Genomic DNA, 20,074 nt, shown 5'->3' on the forward strand with positions numbered 1-20,074 from the left:
TTATGTCAAAGTGAATAGGGCTGTCCTGGCTACTCTCCCTATTGGGCAGGGATTTCCCCCACCCACAAGCTAGTGCAACACAGAAAAGTGGTACCTCTGGATATCCTCTTGAAAACACTGCTGGACCTGAGGAAGACAGAAAAGGGACTGGCTACACTTGCTGACCCATTCAACTTCAGACTGCACCTTCTGTAGCCTGTGTAGAAAAATCCCAAGTGCTGGACCTGTTCCCACATAAACCAAGGACAGAAGAATGGACTCCAAAGGACATTTGGCTAGCTGCCTGTTAAGCTATGGGGATACAAAACTGCAAGAAGTAGCTTCCCGAAGACCCCATCTAAGTAGTTACAACTGAACTTGCCCTGGACCCTGCTGGTGGCTTAACCAGGCATGAGTACTGACCCACAAGTGATGTCCTTAAGGTCGTGGGGCCCTTGGATAGATGTCAAATGTACTCTTCCTGCCTAACCCTAAATGCTAGAACTTTAAAAAAATTTCAAGGACTTCCAAAAAATTTGTAAGTCAGAAGGTAGAAATCTTCACCTGGTAAAGGCGCAAAAAAATTCAAGCTGGCAAGGGCATCCATGGGTGTGAATTTCATATTTTTTCTGGTCTGAGCTTTCTCAACAAAAGTTAAAGGTTACCCAGCCTCCTGGAACCCATCCCAGCCACAGCCTGCTGCTTTGCCTCATTGAGAATTTTCCACTTCCATTTCAGAGACTAAGCCAGAATGTAAAACTTTCCACCTGACTGAACGTGGTCCCTGTATCTGACCCATGCTTTATTGCAGTCTGCCTTCATTTTTCATCTTATGATATAAACCACAGAGGGTAACCCTGCCAAACCCAAGAGGGGCTGGGTAGAAATTATTATAAGGAGACTACTCCTGGACCTACTCTAACATACATAAACACTAACATTTACATGCAGCATAATTGGACAATTATTTGATAAACTTCTTTTATTTACATATTAAAATAAATTGCATATTCACATCCAAAATCCCCTATTAAAAAATTAGAAGGACAGAAAAAGTGCCAAAAGAACAAGTGCTCGTGATTAGAAGAAAAAAAGAGAAATTTCAATCTCACACCTAACCAATAAAAACAGAGATTTAAAGGACAGCCTGTTGGTTCAACCTTTAACACATTGAATCTTTAATATAATTACAAGAGTATTAAATCCCCATTAGAGTCCTTCTTTCATCCTAAAGATGAAAAAACACATCCAGGCTCAAACATCATCGTCGACGTTTCAACCCCCTCTGGCTCTCGGGCAAATTCCGGGCTCACACATGGGTCTTCATCAGGACTAAAACGGTGGGGGACCACTAAAATGATCCCAAAAAGATAATCAATCTAATTATACTAATCTTTTTAAATAACATAATGCTGCTGTAAAACTATCTACACCAATACTTACACTTATTGTAATTCCATTCTTGAGGCCACAATCCTCTTCAGTTAAACTTCACATCGCCTTATATCTACAACATACAAACACTACCTCTATAACAAAAACCATCTCTTATACTATTCAATAAGTTTGCATACAATAATCAAACCTATTACCATGAATCTCTTACCCCAATCACATGGAGATATCCTCCTTTCTTCATAATAACATTGTTCTGTAGCCATTTTAGTTATAGCTCCATGCACGTTAGTTTAACACACTAGGACGCTATGCACTTTGACCTAGATATATTTTATTCGGCTTCGCATTGTTATTTTTACAATAACCAGTTTTACCGTCTTGTTTTATTTTCATCTAGCTGACTGTTTTTGCTTAGCCCAGCACTGTGTTCTCAAACAAGACATTCTTGATCACTTTGTGCTTCAGTCAAGGCGACAGTTTGGTACATTGCCAGTGAAAGTGGTAGAAGTTTAGTCTCCAACATTCGTAGAAAATACACATCCTTACACAGGGACATTTTCTTATAACATCAGCTGTGTTATTATAAAAACACTTCCTAGTCCCATTACACGTTAAGAGGGAGATTCCAGCCAGGGAACCACAACTGTATACTGATTGCTGAATGCTTCGCTGCAGATGCTAACGCAGACTAGAGGCCTTTGCTCAGGTATGAGGGTTGATGTCCTCCCGGGGGAACCTGAAAGGCAGAATTAGAGCTTAACATGCTGTGCTCAGATTGTGACTTAGATAGGAAATAGTCCATAAATCCTAGTGACAATATGATAGCGTTATTCTTATGCTTCACTCTCCTTGTCACCATTTTAGTATTGTCATGTTGTGTTGTCCTGGTTATTGCAGCTCACGCTTTGTTAACTAAAATGCAGCTGTTTTATTAAACCAGTCATTAAAACGTATACTGCCTCTTCTTGTCATTTATATATGAGACCAAATTGTGAATGAGAGAACCGAATGCAACCTGAGTGACCACGACTTCCCTGAGAAGCCTAATATGTAATGCGCTCGGCTGCCCAATCATCCCTGTCTTCTGGTAGAGATGAGGCACTGCTAGTTAGCCGGAGCAAAATCTGGATTTAGGGCGACAGGTGTCACCCACAGTGGGTCAGACTCAGTCTCCCACACCGTGGACGATCTTGCTGCTCAAAATCCAGTAGTCTCATTAGAATAATGAGAGCCTACGTGACATGGCGCCGCCAACGTTTGGTCAGGCTCTAATTTTCGGGTCCTCCGGAGTATCTCTGTCTCATTATATATATTGACAGCTCAGTGCCGTATGCGGAGACGTCCGTGGTGCTGAGGATTTCCACCACAGCTGTGTAGGTAATCCTACTACAACTGGCGGTTGTTCAAGCTTGAACTTTAAAAGGAAACCCCATTTTGGTGTGCCTTCTCTGAACTCATAGTGTTACTATCATGGCGAATCCCCAACAGGTACAAATAGCTGTTAATATGAGACAACCTTTAACAGCACAATTACTAGCAAATGGCCTAACGGCCCAGGGAGGTCCAGTCACATTCGTGGTGGACGCCCATGCAGCTTATAGAACAGAACTTTTTTACTCTTGGGTCACATTTCCAGCAGTTGATGGGAACACAAATACATTTCACCAATATACAGCTGCAAATGCGCCTGGACAATACAGAGCATACGCATATTTAGAGATACCTCTATCTTATCAAGAACATAATATTTGGCTTGATGGCACCCTACCCCACACAATATTAGCAGTAAGGTTAGGTCCACTAAGTAATGACGGTCCTACCTGGCCTTTATTGGCCACCTATACACCACATCCTGCGGTAGCGAATTTAGCAGTAGCTGAGGTTCGTCGCCTATATATTGAATTAATAGCAATATATAGATGATTAGTACAATTTGTGATGCAAGCACTGAATACAAACCCAGCACGTGCTGCTCCAGCACATCCACATGCAGTAACGCCAGGTATAAATCCTGCGACTGTACATTCAATTATGGATAAAGTACCGGCCAAACAAGAGGAAACTCAGTTTTGGTTAGCACAGAAAATTAACACGCTGGAGGCAGTGTTTCCCCATACGGGACCTCAGGATAAACATAGAATATTAACGATGTGCTTGCCCTTTGGGATGGTTCCTACAGTAGAAAACTGTAATACTTGGGAACGGTATTTGCAGTGCTCTATACAACCGCACATGGTACACCGACACTTGCCAATTTACCGGAAGTGTTGAAACAAATTCAAGATGAACATGGGGGTGCCCCGGCCCTAGATTTGTGGATGCAATTGATGGGCAATTTTGCCACAGTATCCTCAATCATTTTAAGTAACCTTAAAGGGGAAGCAGTCGCACTTGCAGTGCGCATGCGGCTTCGTGACGTTCCACAGCAGGATCAAGAACGAGAGCTGCCTAAAATAATAGCAGAGACCTATTCAAGTATTGGTCAAAATAGCTTAGGGGCCAGACCACAAAAGCCTCAATTTCAGGGTAAATCTAACAAAGATACTGCCAAGCAAGCACCTGAGGGTAATAAGAAACGCTGAGATAAAAAGCAACAAACTCCTGAGAAAGAGAGGGGAGAATCTCCGCGTATGGAGACCCCACAAAATAGGTATAATCTCAGAAACAGAGATAATATAAAAATGCCTGACAGATATCAATATACTGATACACTCCAATCTCGTTCCTTTCAGGACTCATAGGAAAAGAGAAATGAGAGAGGTGGGCGATCAGAGCGAAGAACAGAGTACGTGAAACCGAGATAGGAATCACAACGCTCTTCTGAGGTTTCTGTTAAAAAGGAAGAGAAACCTGCCCAACAAAAACAACAATTTAAAAAGAAAAATGTGGCAGCAGTCGCAGTCCGACATGCCACACAGGAAGAGGGTCCTATTGAAGAACAAGAATTGGGCTCTAACCTTGCTAGACATCGCAGCAGAGGTCTCAATAGTTCGCCGGAATCTTCTAGAGCATCTGGAGGTGAAAGCAACTGATGACTTTATACAAGTAGAAACTACGGACATGCGTGTCTCCACTCCTGGTAGGGTGTACAAAGTAACGCTACAGTTAGAAGGAAACATTGAACGCACAATAGACGCAATCTTTTGGGATCGCATAGTAAAAGTATATGGTGTCTTGTTGGCCGAACATGATTGACCACCTGACTTTGTCCGTACCTGTCCATATGAGAAGATGTCATTAAGCCTTCTTTCTCGCCCCTTGTTCCAGAGGAACTCGCTGAACCCTATTCCATTGAATGGGCTTTGGCACAAGCACCTGCATTATACAGAAATCACATGGGATGGGATAAAGAATCCCCCTACCATGTAATCCCGATTAAAATCGAACCTCAGCCACAACCGCAGTATCCTATAAAACATGAAGCAAAAGCACCAGTGAGAGAAATACTAACGCAATTAGAGTACCGTTGTGTGATTGAACCCTGTGTCTCACCAATGAATAACCCATTATTCCCCGTAGCTAAACCAGACCATTCATACAGAATAATCTTAGACTACAGACATTTAAACAGTCATACACGTACCTATGCTATCCAAAATTCGCATAGCACGGCACTAATGAGCAACATAGTGCGTAAAAAATGCAAAACAACACTAGACATTTCCAATGGGTTTTTCTGCCAGAATATAGCACCTGAGAGTAGAGACTTAACCAGTTTCAGCGCACTAGGCTCCCAGAAAAAATTCTGTTGTTTACCTCAGGGGTATAAGAACAGCCCAGGACTGTTCGCAGCTCGCCTCGTGTCACTGCTATATTGCACGAGATTGACCCTGAAGCATTGTGCTATGTAGATGATATATATCTCACTGATGATGAACTACTACAACATTTAAGAGGGGTAGCCCGCATTGTTGTAGGGTTGGCCGAATTTGGCTACAAATGTAACTTCAATAAAACAAAAATAGCCTTCCTCAGCCTCCTGTTCCTAGGATATGAGCTGTCAAGTGAAGGGAAGAGCCTAGAGCCACAATTCTTAGAGAAGTGCGCACAGTTACAACCACCGAATATGATTAAAAAAACTCCAATCATTATTGGGTTTCTTAAATTTTGGCAGAACCTACTTTCCAGATTATGCTACACGCATAAAACCTTTATATGACTTAATACGTCCTGATTTTTCAAGTAAATTCTTGACAATTGAACATACACGCATTCTTCGAGAGTTGCAGACAGACATGCTTGCAGCACAACATTTACACACAAGGGACAACAAAACATATTTGGTCATCAGAGTAATAGCTGGGGCCATCGGTTTCACCTATGTGACGTTTAATGAAGGTGAGACAGTCCCAATTGCATACAAATCACATTTGTACTCAGCAGCAGAACAACGCTTTGCTCCCACAGAGAAAATTCTCACTGCTGTACAGATGGCTGTCATTAAAGAAAGACCTCTTGCCCAAGGAAAACGCATTATTGTCGTTTCTCCAACCCCAGCCCTAGAGGCTGTTACAAAAGCTAGGGTTCCAAACGCAAAAGCATTACATCCACATTGGATACAATTGGCTACGTCTCTGACAGCCATTGATGTAGACTACATTTTTGACCCAAAGTTACAAACTCAGGAATTTCTACAATATGAAATAGAATATCCAGTTCTAGCAAATACTTTGCCTATTGATCAGTATCATAGAGTCATGTACACCGATGGCTCTGCACAGCCTGCAATTGGAACTAAACATCAATATTCTGCTGCTTGCACAGTTGTAAGTGGCTATATGGAGGGCGATAACTTTTGTCCTCTACATACCTTTACACAGACCCTAGGGGATTGTACAGCACAATTGGCTGAGCTAAAAGCTCTGCTGATGCATTGGAACACACAGATCCTGCACAGCCTACGCTGATTGTTTGTGATTCATATTACTGTGTCCAGTCCTTTAATGAATACCTGCATTACTGGCGCCAGAATGGGTTCAGACATTCCAAAGGCAACACCATTAAACACAGACTACTGTGGGGGAAAGTAGCTGACCTGAAAGAGACGCTACCGAATGTCCATGTTGTGCACACACTTGGTCACCAGCGCATTGGAATACACGTTGCTGGAAATACACTGGCTGATGAAGCCGCAAAGTCAGCAGTGGCTGTGACCTCTGTAGCTGCAGTGGCTTGTTTGAGTTCAAAACCGGACGCAGACATCTGGGCTGCCGTGACAGCTACGGCTGATGGTATGCCCTATCCTAAAGGATTTCCTAACAAATATCACTATCGTATGGGAGGTATGCTGAAAGCTGAGGTTAAGATACCAGGCATAGGTGTACGAGACATCCCCAACAAAGACATAAGATCACAATTGATTAAAGCAGTGCATGAAGGGGTGGCATCTGCCCATGCTGGTGTGGCGACTACAATTTCGATCTTGCAGGCCCGTTATTGGTGGCCAGGTCTCTACAAAGAGACTAAGCAGTATGTCCTTTGTTGTGACATCTGTCAACAAATCAAAGTTTCCACCGCCAAGCGCCCGCCGCAGACACCCCTGTTAATTTCAAACAAACCATTACAATGTGCATACAAATATATTTTAGTCACTGTTGATTCATGCTCCAGATTTGTATGGGTGTGGCCACAACGCTCGGCTCACGCTCGGACTGTTATTAAAGGTCTGCGACTCTTTATCAGTACATATGCATTTGCGGCTTTCCATTCGGACCAGGGCCCTGCTTTCACATCAAGGGCATTCAGGGACGCCATGGCTTCATTGGGGGTCCAACTCCAGTACTCGTCTCCATTACATCCTGAGGGAAATAGTGTGGTGGAGCGATTAAACCGTGATTTAAAGCAATCCTTAACAGCAAGAGTCTTAGGTACGGGTTGTAGTTGGCTTAATCACCTGTATGGAGTCCAGAGAGCACTAAATAACCTGCCTAGAAGGTCCCTGTGGGGTCGTACTTCATATGAGTGCCGGTTCAGACCTCAAATGTATGTTCCGGATCTTGATGGTCCTGGCGTGGAGGCAGCAGAAACACCTTTTGACATAAATTAACGTGTCACTGTCTTACATGAATTGCAACAGTTCCGTGATGATAATTCTTCCAAAAGTGCCGCCTCCACAGGAATTAAGGATGTGCCTGTAACATCTACCGGCTGGATTCCCAGAGTTCGGGATCTTGTATGTGAGGAAGTCGCAGCGAAAAAGGAATTTGGCCCTTCTTATCGAGCACCATTCCCTGTACTAGGGATACACGGTACCAGAACTGTTATTCTACCACCTTTGGCAGGTGATAAAGAAAATCGTTTTGTCTCTATTGACAATGTCAAACTACACCATGTGGCCGATCCTGCACATCCGACCAAGAGGAACATCCAGTAGTTCCCGAATCCCTCTCACTACTGGCAAAGAAGTTCATCTACAAGTTGTTTACACCAACACCGACACCTCTCCGAGCATGGGGAGGATGGAAGATGATCTTGCATTAGTTCCACTAACGTCAACCAATTTAGAAACATTTGACCAAGTCAACTCGACTTCAAGCCAAACGGATGGTGCTGGCTATAGGGTGCCACCGCAGGAAACACCAACTCCACCACGGACAACGGCTCCGCCATTTGCACGAACTGCCTCTGGTTATTTTGCCAACTTCAACGATGATTTCTCAGACTCATTCGCCATTTCGATAGTTGATTTGTCAAGTACACATAAGCCAACACACTGGCTTAAAGAAACTTATTTTATTTTACCATGGAATTATCTATAGCTCTCTTTGACTGTCCTAGCCTTTCTACTTTGGATTGGTTTTGTCATGACGTTTTTCTTGTTAATACATGGTCATTTTTTATCTGAAAGATCGACAGTTGAACTGGTGGAAGAGGTTTTGAAACCACATTTTTCTTCACATAAAGTCCGAAGAGACTTATCCTTTGTGAACATTTCCACAGTGCCAATTCCTGATGGGATTGTTTGGGACAAAGTAATGTTTGATATATATGGTCCCACAGAAGTTATTCAAATACCGTATGTGTTCAAATTATCAATGAATGATATAGTGATACCAGGCATTGTTTCTGATGATTGGGATGTAAAAACAGTTGATTCTATGATGACTGAATTACAATATTATACTGTCTTTGAAAACGAAGATGTTTGCCAATTTAAAGAAAATTATGTTGATATGTTTTGCTATAATTATTATGGGCACCATTTCATACATAGAGCGAGCAGTCCCAAAACTGTTTTTAATTACACGCAATGGGAACATTGCCTGACCCCGCCGCAAGGGAGTTCCAAAACATATTCTGAAAAGTTTGCATATTTTTCTGGGCACAATCAAAAGAATGCTGAGTCATATAATTTTGAAGTACCACCTACTAAGGATATACATATATTATTGACCAATACGATATGTATATATTAGGAATCCTTTGATTCCCGGTTATCGATAGAAGGCTATGAATATTGGTACAAATCAATTGATCTGAAAAGTGTGTGGGGAACAAAAAATTGGCAAATTAAGGGAAAGGAAACATTGTTTAGAGCATGCCTTATTCCTGTACAAATGATCTTTTTAAACAAAACGGTACAACAAACGAGTTGTTTAGGTTTACCTAAAATAAGGGAATTGAACATGCCCAGTATACCTGCCCCCGCAAAGTGTTATAAATGGCAAAAATATACAAATGCAACTGAAGATGAGCTCGATGAGTGGGTCCAGAATGGTACGTTTAATGCTTCACTGACACGTCCAGGTGGGTGGTTATTGTGGCCAATAGATACCAATAGTTTTCATCAATGTTTTATTAACTCCTCAGGGGGTTTTAGGACGAGTAGACCAGACCCTCGCTATATATCACCAGAGCATGCAGATATAATTACAACATATAGTGTGGGAAAATTATGCCAACAGAGGCTAAAATCATCCTCACTGAATGCGGTTAGAGAACACCTCAATCTCCAGTCTAACTCCATTGACTTACAAGATTTTTTGTCAGGCCCTAGAACACCACGTAAGAAGCGTTTTTTATAAGTAGTATACAATGAGATTTGGAAACTTTCCCAACAAGATGCTGCAGCCCGGTTAAAGCAAATAGACCAGGAAAATTTAAGAAAGGCATTAGCTGTTGTGGATAATGGAATTAACACTTTGTCCGACCGGATATATACCATTAATAATATTGTCTCTTCTGCTATAGACATCATACAATCCGATATGTCTTTCTTACACCATGGACAGAGTCAGATCAGGTCCATTATGCAGTTGGGTTGGACGCTTGAAACATTGAAGGCGGGTCGCGTTCCATGGCAGCACGTCAGTGCAAGGGAGATATTTTCTTCTTTTAATCTAACGCGACAACAACAACTACTGGCTAAGAAGGAAGCGACTTATGTCATGCTTAACATTGAGAAATTAGAAAAGTTGCCTTTTACTGTGACCGAAATACCATCGGCTGAGTGATTAATACATGGGGTTATTAATCTGCCTATTTCCACACTACAATTCACCTCCTGTTTGAAACACATTCCGGTAGGCAGATATGAAAAGCTGAGAGATAATTACATCCATGAGTTGTGGGAGCTTCCCTTCTCGTACAAATGCTTCAATGGCATGAAAGAGGTCTTTCTTAGCGGTAGTGAATGCGAGACTTCAGTCAGCCATTCAATGATTTGTAAACAGATGTCCTTGCATGGGGCGTGTAACGCCTCGGCTGCAAACTTGGCTTGTTATCTTAAGGGAGTCCCAGTCCCTTTGATTAGACCCACGTTCCAGGTGCTTTCAAACGGCAGCTACGTCCTTCTCAATAGTGAAGGCTGTTGTGGCATGCGGGACGGAATAGTTTACGTTGTTTCGGTCTCTAAGGTCGTTACATGCTGTGGGAACGTACTGTCTCCCCCACAAAATTTAAGGAGGTAGCTGATATTTGGCCTTACATTGCTACTTCAAACGTGAATTTTGACAAGTTGAGTAGACTCAAGGCTTTACTGCTTCAAAAGCATGTGGCCCTTACATCTGCGCACGAGACCTACGCACTTCAAGTGGCAAGGTCATCAGCAGAAATACAGTCCCTGTTAAATACCAACTTTCCGAGACACTTTGGTGAACTTGTGGGACGAATATTTAATGCGTCCAGCATGACTGGAATCGCACAGTTTTTCAAAGCTGTTGGTTCTGGTTTCGTTCACACCTTCTCCTCCATATTCGGTTTGATACCTTCAGCTATCCACTCAATTTTCGGTAGTATTTTTTGGGGATTTCCGATAACTTTGGCTTTATTAGCTGGCATCCTGCTGTTGCTGTTGTTTATGCACAATGGCTGTTTCGCCGCAATGAGGAGAAATGACGGCGCTCCCATCAGCGCAGCTGTGTCGTGAGCGTATGATGCAACATTTTGGAGCAACACTCCTGGAGCAATTGGAGTGTGACTGGTCTTTGTCATTCCGACCGGTTCTGTATTGTGTGCAGCCCGTGTTTCGGTGCCTCTGGTGCTCTTTCGAACATGCACTGGAAGTTTGTCTTTCACAGCAGCGCCCCCAGCAATAGATGCTGATCTGTTGATGTTCTCGCTTAGGGTTCATTACCAGACATGCGCACTGAGGTTGCGTTTGCTACGTGAAGCTAATTATGAGTTACCCTTCCTGAAGGAAGTTGCCAACAACTCATCAATGGGCACTCCACAGGATGCCGCCTTGGTTAACACTGGGGCTATGGAACACACTTGCTTCTTGATCATTTTTGGCACAGACTTTCCGGTTCTGACACCTGCCGAAGTGGAAGATCTCCTGTTCTCCATGGCTCGTACTTAGTTTGGAACTTTTCTAAATTGACATGTCTTTTGAATTTGGTTCTAAGTCACATGCTCATGTTTTAAATTGCCACGTAGAATGCTTGTGTGTCCTTTTAACTTGTCAAAATTGACCTGGTTTCTATATATATCTTAGGTTGAGCTTTTAGCAATGAAATTTTAGTTTTGGCTTTGAACCACTTTCAACCGACAAGGGGAGGGTGTTGTGTAGCCATTTTAGTTATAGCTCCATGCACGTTAGTTTAACACACTAGGCCGCTGTGCACTTTGACCTAGATATATTTTATTCGGCTTCACATTGTTATTTTTACAATAACCAGTTTTACGGTCTTGTTTTATTTTCATCTATCTAACTGTTTTTGCTTAGCCCAGCACTGTGTTCTCAAACAAGTCATTCTTGATCACTTTGTGCTTCAGTCAAGGCTACAGTTTGGTACATTGCCGGTGAATGTGGTAGAAGTTTAGTCTCCAACATTCGTAGAAAATACACATCCTTACGTAGGGACATTTTCTTATAACATCAGCTGTGTTATTATAAAAACACTTCCTAGTCCCATTACACGTTAAGAGGGAGATTCCAGCCAGGGAACCACGACTGTATGCTGATTGCTGAATGCTTCGCTGCAGATGCTAACGCAGACTACAGGCCTTTACTCAGGTATGAGGGTTGATGTCCTCCCGGGGGAACCTGAAAGGCAGAATTAGTGCTTAACATGCTGTGCTCAGATTGTGACTTAGATAGGAAATAGTCCATAAATCCTAGTGACAATATGATAGCGTTATTCTTATGCTTCACTCTCCTCGTCACCATTTTAGAATTGTCATGTTGTGTCGTTCTGGTTATTGCAGCTCACGCTTTGTTATCTAAAGTGCAGTTGTTTTATTAAACCAGTCATTAAAACTTATACTGCCTCTTATTGTCATTTATAAATGAGACCAAATTGTGAATGAGAGAACCGGATGCAACTTGAGTGACCACGACTTCCCTGAGAAGCCTAATATGTCATGGCTCGGCTTCCCAATCATCCCTATCTTCTGGTAGAGATGAGGCACTGCTAGTTAGCCGGAGCAAAATCTGGATTTAGGGCGACAGGTGTCACCCACAGTGGGTCAGACTCAGTCTCCCACACCGTGGACGATCTTGCTGCTCAAAATCCAGTAGTCTCATTAGAATAATGAGAGCCTACGCGACAACATCAAATCTCTTGAAAATAATCCTTTAAAAAAAAAAAAACATACATTGAAATTTCCATACCAAACAAACAACCCATATGTACAACAACTGTCTATATTCTGTCAAAAGAATATAAATGAAATCACCAATGTCTCAATACATGAATTAGATTAATCAATTTCTATTATTCTCATAGGAAACCAATCAAAAAAACCTATCAAAAAGACTCCATTCAGTCACCTTCATGCAGAGGAACTCCATACCTTTGAATCCAATAAACGTTCGCTTCACTTCGTATCTTGTGTTAGAAAATCTATCAATGACCGCGGCAAAACGAACACTGCGCTTCTATAGCTTCCTTCATTTCATATATCGAACAGGTGTGGAAAGAGTGTTTGTGGTTGTTCCACTCCGGTCCGCCTCTCAAGATAGGCAACGCGCCAATCACCGCAGAGTTGACCTACTTACTCGTCCTTCGTATCCGGCCTATCATATCTGGTCTTCCAATCGCCATCGAAAGACGCAGCAAAACAAACATCGCGCTTGAATTACTTCATTCATATAACGAAACAATACCAATTGTTCCACTCCGTCCGCCACCCAATGTAAACAGCGCGATTCTAATCATCGCTGTTGGACTTTTTTGCTTATGCAGGGTCATCCTCAATCTTTTTTGCCTCCTGCCTCCTATTTTTTCTGACCTGTTGCTGTTGGCTTTTGAACTCTGAGCACTTTGCCACTGCTAACCAGTGCTAAAGTGCATATGCGCTCTCTGTAAAATGTGTATGTGATTGGTTTATCCGTGATTGGCATATTTGATTTACTAGTAAGTCCCTAGTACAGTGCCCTAAAGGTGCCCATGGCCTGTAAATCAAATGCTACTATTGGGCCTGCAGCACTGGTTGTGCCACCCACATAAGTAGCTCTGTAATCATGTCTCAGACCTGCCACTGCAGTGTCTCTGTGTGCAGTTTTAACTGTAAATTCGACTTGGCAAGTGTACCCACTTGCCAGGCCTAAACCTTCCCTTTTCTTACATGTATGACACCCCTAAGGTAGGCCCTAGGTAGCCCCAAGGGCAGGGTGCAGTGTATGGTTAAGGTAGGACATATAATAATGTGTTTTAGATGTCCTGACAGTGAAATATTGCTAAATTCGTATTTCACTGTTGCAAGGCCTGTCCCTCTCATAGGTTAACATGGGGGCTATCTTTAAATCTGATTAAAGTGTAGATTCCCTTTGGGAGCGGATGGACATGTGGAGTTTGGGGTCTCTGAGCTCACAATTTAAAAATACATCTTTTAGTAAAGATGATTTTAAGATTGTGTGTTTGAAAATGCCACTTTTAGAAAGTGAGCATTTTCTTGCTTATACCATTTCTGTGACTCTGCCTGTTTGTGGATTCCCTGTCTGGGTCAGTTTGACAGTTGGGCTGGTTGCACCTCACACTAGACAGTGACACAAAGGGAGCTGGGGTGTAGCCTGCATATTCTGATGAGCCATCTGTGCTAGGAGTGAGGGGAGGAGTGGTCATTCACACCTGAAAGGGCTGTGCCTGCCCTCACACAATGCAGTCTCTGACCCCCTGGTGAGTGTCTGGGGCCTGGCCTGGGCAAGGCAGAATTTCACATTCAAAAGAGACTTTACTTTGAAGTAGGCCTACTTCAAAGGAGAAATTGGGTATAAGAAGGGCACCCAAAACCACAGACTTTAGAAACACTTCTGGAACCAAGAGGAACCTCTGCCTGGAGAAGAGCTGAATAGCTGAGGAAGAAGTGCTGCCCTGCCTGTGACTGTGCTTTGTGGAGCTTTCCTGCAGTGCTGCTTATGCCAGAGTAAGAGGGCAAAGTCTGGACTTTGTGTGCCTTCCATCTTGTGAAGAAACCTCCAAGGGCTTGATTTAGAGCTTGCCTCCTGTTGTTTGAAGTCACAGGGACAGCAAAGACTTCTCTCTGCCAGCACCTGGAGTCTCTGGAGAGACTCCTGCTCTGACAAGTGGTGCCCTATCCAGTCCCTGGGCCCTTGAAAGGAAAGCTGGTGGAAATCCAAGGAAATCGACTTCGGATGCCTTCGGACCGCCGCCGCTGCTGAATCCGGTGACACCGGCTGCACCCGACGCCGTGACCTTCGCTGGAACGCGACGCTCTTCACAGGCCCGACGCCGCTGCAGCCTCGCTGAAGTCCGCGACTCCGTGGAAGTCGCCGCACCACGTCGTGATCGACGCCGCTTGAAGTGTGCGGATTCAACGTTTCGCACAGACGCCGCGATCCCTGACTTCGCGCATAGGCTTGTTTTCACTCTTCACCAAAGGTACTGTACTTCGGGGTCTACGTGACTCCACGTCTGGCGCCGCTGGTGTCGGCTTGTTGGGAACGACTCCGTCACGACGCCGTGTTAACACCTCATCGAAGCATTTTTGTTTCTAAGCGCTATTTTTGAGTTTAATCTTTAAAAATTCATAACTTGACTTGTGTAGGTAGGATCTTTGTTGTTTTGGTCTTGTTTTGTTTAGATAAATATTTCCTATTATTCTAAACTGGTGTTGTGTCATTTTGTAGTGTTTTCATTAAGTTACTGTGTGTGTTGGTACAAATACTTTACACCTAGCACTCTGAAGTTAAGCCTACTGTTCTGCCAAGCTACCAAGGGGGTAAGCAGGGATTAGCTGAGGGTGATTCTCTTTTACCCTGACTAGAGTGAGGGTCTTTGCTTGAACAGGGGGTAACCTGACTGTCAACCAAAGACCCTATTTCTAACAATCGCAGACTTCAGTTCAGAGCGCGTCAGTAAAAAAGGGGTCCAAAACACATGGCCAGATTGCACCGCTTAATGTTATACTTCAAAAGGAGCACCTCCCAATTCAGCACCAGTAGCTCTATATGTACCCCACTATAGTCCCACATAAATCACGGGGAAATGCATAGCAGCCCCAGAGCAGAGTGTATTTACTAAACCGAGGACAGCTAAACGTGATTGGAGCCTATCGCTCATTATATGACTGTTTTTTTCACATTCACCCGATATACTTGGCAGCTTACTCCTTGTAATAAAATCTAACATATGGCCATTATATATAGCAATAATGCTTCCTTAATCTCAATACACCAATAGGTCTATATCAATTCTAACAAACCGTACACTATATACATATCCATAACAATATCAAAGTCATTGCAGAAGGAATCAAACTAAAAACCTTCCTCCTTATAATCCTATAGGTCTCATATGGTGAGTGATCTAAAACCCAAATAGAATGCCAAGCTAAAGTATCAATCCCTTTCAGCCATTCGATAAACTCGCAATCTGCCTGGCTATCTCTTCATATTCATTAAGGCCATGCAAGACAGAATCAAAAAGATGAGTCCATTTGCATTCTCGTAGGTTTAGTATATTAGTCACATGTCCCCTAATTGGTTAACGATGATCTTGTCAATCACCCCCCATCTTGAAGAATCTACTGGATGATTCAATGCAGTGAAATGTTCAACCAAAGGTGCACCTTGTATTTTACATCTGATGCAACTACAGTGTTGTAAAATCCATACCTTAATCTTTTGTTTAGTTTGACCAACATATATCAAATCACATGGGCATTTGATTACATAGATTACATTCACACTATTACAATGCTCTTTCAGTTGCACAGATACACGGTTATGCTTGAATATTTTCATCTCCAAACATTGAATACAGACCTTACATGACCCACATTTGAAATGCCCCACAATTTTAGGTAAATTAAACATTGATAAAAGAGAGGGTTTAGGGGGGTCTGCTAACAAAGAATTAACCACCCAATCTTTGATGTTCTTGCCTCTCTTAAATGCATACATCAGGAGATCCTGTATTTCAAGTTCATCTGAGATCAAAATCCAATGTTTGTTGATAATCTTTTTGACTTCAGTGCTTCTGGTACAGTATGATGTGACACATATCAACCTATTGCTGTCACTGTCTGTATGTGCCTTCGGTTCAAGTAGGTTGTCCCTATAACAGAACCAAGCTCTCTTACGTGACTTCCTAACTACACTTTTGGGATAACCACGTGCTATTAAGCAGGTCTTCGGATTCTTCAAAATAATCTTGTTTACAAGTACAATTCCTTCTGAGATGAAGGAATTGGCCATACTGTAGATTATCTCTCAAATTACGGGGATGATGACTCGTATATTGTAAAAGGGAATTCCTCTCACTCGGCTTCCTATATAGGGTAGTGTAAAGTCCGTTGTCTTTCACCTTAATAGTTACATCCAAAAAATCAATATCAAAAGAGCTAAAATGTATGGTAAATTGAATATCATTTGATTTCTTATTTAACCATTTATGGAACCTCAATAGGTCGCCTTGAGTCCCTGTCCAAATCATTACCACGTCATCTATATACCGTTTCCATAAGGTTATCTAAGTACAGTATGGTAAAGTCCTATCAAAGATAAACTGTTGTTCAAATTTGTCCATATACAAAATCGCTACATCCGGTGCAAAGGTTGCACCCATAGCGACACCTTTTGTTTGTATATAGAAATCTCCCTGAAAGTAAAAGAAATTTCTAGTCATTGCTATCTCTAATAGCTCTAATATAAACTTAGTAGGTACTTGAGATGGTTGTAACCTCCCATTTGTTTTCCACTATCAAATTGTAAATTATCAATCATTTTAATAGTTTCCATTGTGTCTCTAAGATAGGCCTCTGTCATTGGTACTAACGGTTTAAAAAATAAATACACATATTTACAAACTGGTTCAAGGATAGAGCCACATCCCAATATGATAGGGCGACCTTGGGGCTTCAAGAGATTTTTGTGGATTTTAGGAAGTGTATAAATCGTTGGAATACATGGATTCTTTTTATTCAAAAACTCATTAAAAAAAACATCATAAAACCTTCATCATGCTTCATGTATGCATATAAGAGAGACAAGAACATCACGAGCACTTGTTCTTTTGGCACTTTTTCTGTCCTAATGTTTTGATCGGGGATTTTGGACGTGAATATTCAATTTATTTTTGGATGTAAATAAAATAAGTTTATCAAATAATTGTCCAATTATGCTGCATGTAAATGTTAGTGTTTATGTATGTTAGAGTCGGTCCAAGAGTGGGCAATGTAGTCTCCTTATAATTCATTTTTGATCTTGCCACAGTATGGAGCGACCAGATACATGCAGTTGGAGCTTTGTGCTTTTTGGTGTTAGAAACATATAAAGATTTGAAAAATCACTTTTCTGGTTCTCTACATCCAATTTGTGTTGTTTTGGTGCCTATTTGCTCATTAATATTTTCTCTATTTTTATATATTGTAGTGAGATTATTATTGTGCTGTGTTTTCTACTTTAACTGTTTTGGCACTGATAAGTGCTTTACACATTCCTCCTAAGTTAAGCCTGCCTGCTCTGTGCTGAAGCTACCAAGGGCTGAGCTCAGATTTAAATTATTGAGACCTAACTGGACCTAGAAAGGAATAGTGCCATTATTACTTGAAGAGGAGTACAGTCCACTTCAACTAATACTACACCGTCTCACAACCGCCTACATGGCTCAACAAATGCACCCCACTCTTCAAGATAACATCCAAAAGGACTTTAATACACAGGACCATCAATGTGCCAGATGATTTCCAGAACTGTAACCTTGTAAGTAGCTACCTCAGTCAGTACTTTGGTGATAGTTATTTACCATCCTAGGAGAGATAGGTTTCAGACACTCAATTTGGACGTGGATCAGAGCGCATTTCATGCGTCTGACTGCCAGAATAAAGGTGGTGAATGGGATCTCTGATTTGTACCTCATTCATGGAGGCATGCGTCAAGGCTGACCTCTCTCTTTAGCTTTAATCACCTTGGCCCTGGTGACCTTGGCTATGGAGCAACTGAATGATGGTGACTGGCGAAGGGTGCTGAGCTTCTCAAAACTGGCATCTAGGAACACAAGACTGAAACTGCTTCAATAAAACATACAACATCATACACACAGGCCACCCAGTTGCTAATACTAAATATTTATATCTTCACAAGGAGCATGTCCAAGGTGCAGATCTGAAAATACTGATTTAAATAATCTGTTTGGTCATGCCCATCCATAGCAATTTACTGGACAAATGCACTAGAATTCATATATCACCTGATAGGACACAGAATCACTGCAACCCCAAAATGCACTTTTGGACTTGATTTAGAGAACCAAATGAAATAAAAGGACATGTTAATTCATGGACCTTGTCCTGGTCTTGGTTAATAGAGAAATAGCCATGTGGTGGAAGAGTGACTGCATGCCTCTGATGACACAGTGGAAAAGAGTTATACAAATGGGCAAAGACAGAGGGAACTGTCCATCTCAACAACAGAGGCTTGATAGATCCCACTCTTGACTAACTGAGTGGGATACATTCCTTCTGAAACTAGCAACCAACGACAACCACAGACCCCTTTAACTGATGTGTTGAATCTCCTGGAATGGGTTGCACTTGCCGCCCTGGAGATTTGAGCTAGGAAGTCACTCTTTTGACCATGCAGGGTCATCTTTACCCCAAAATGTATATTAAAGATGGCAGAACCGAACACAAATGAGCAGTTCAAATACATTATAGTGATACAAATTCTAGACAACATGTCCTTTCGGTGGACAGGTTTTATACTGTAAAACGTCCAGTAAATAAAGGGGAAAGCACTGAGGGTGACTACCAACTACTGATCATAACACTGTGATAGCGAGTTTATCAGTAATGTATCAAACACGCCTCTTGAAAGTGTGTATACGTTCTGCATGTGATCGGGCATATCTTGTTTAGCTGGACCAATGAAAAATCAATAATATCTCATGTTGTAAATGTATAAAATGCAAAGAGAAATATTGAACAAAGATAACCACACCCAAAAATCATAGGAAAATGGTGTTGTCCTTGTACGGAGATCTGAGAAGAGTATTTGAATGCTCAACATCCTGCCCTTTATCCACCTGGCACGTCCAAACTCCCTGTCAGATATTCTAGGCTGCACATTTAGCAACTCTTTGCCAGAAGAAGCAATTCACTGCTATAGTGCTTGTAAGCATGCCAACATTGATGTGTGGTCCTGGACAAAGCAAATGGGGAATCATTCCTGATCTCCAAGCACCCCACTTTCCCATCTGCTGAAGTAGAACCGGATGACCATGCCACCATGTACATGGAACCAAGGCCCATATTTATACTTTCTTAGCGACACATTTGGGTCGTTTTTTGACACAAAATCGGCGCAAACTTACAAAATGCAATTGTAATTCGTACGTTTGCGCCGATTTTGCGCCACAAAACGACGCAAATGCGGTGCTAAGAAAGTATAAATATGGGCCCAAGACTGCTCTCTAGAGAATTTGGTCTTCAGATGTAACAGTATACTGCCTCCAAGAACTTTTAAATTTATCAGGAAGATGCTGAAAAAAATAGCAAACTAACAAGCGGACATGATTAGCTGAAGGATCGTCCTACAAACATTCATTGGATGGATGGTCTTTCCAACATCTGAAGAATTGAAGACAACCTCAGAAGATCTCTGAACCACAGAATTCTTACACCTCATATTAAGGTTGAGCTTGTACCATAACTGCAGGTGCTGCAGAAAGTAAATGATGATAAAGATCAGAAAGTTAAGGTTTAAACTGAACTACAAAAACAGAATGGATTTTCCAAGCAAGAGGTAACTTGAAGAGAAAGGTTAAAGAATTTGAGTAATGAGAATTGCACCAAC

Source organism: Pleurodeles waltl, chromosome 3_1 (assembly GCF_031143425.1).
Source record: "Pleurodeles waltl isolate 20211129_DDA chromosome 3_1, aPleWal1.hap1.20221129, whole genome shotgun sequence".
Classification (NCBI taxonomy): domain Eukaryota; kingdom Metazoa; phylum Chordata; class Amphibia; order Caudata; family Salamandridae; genus Pleurodeles; species Pleurodeles waltl.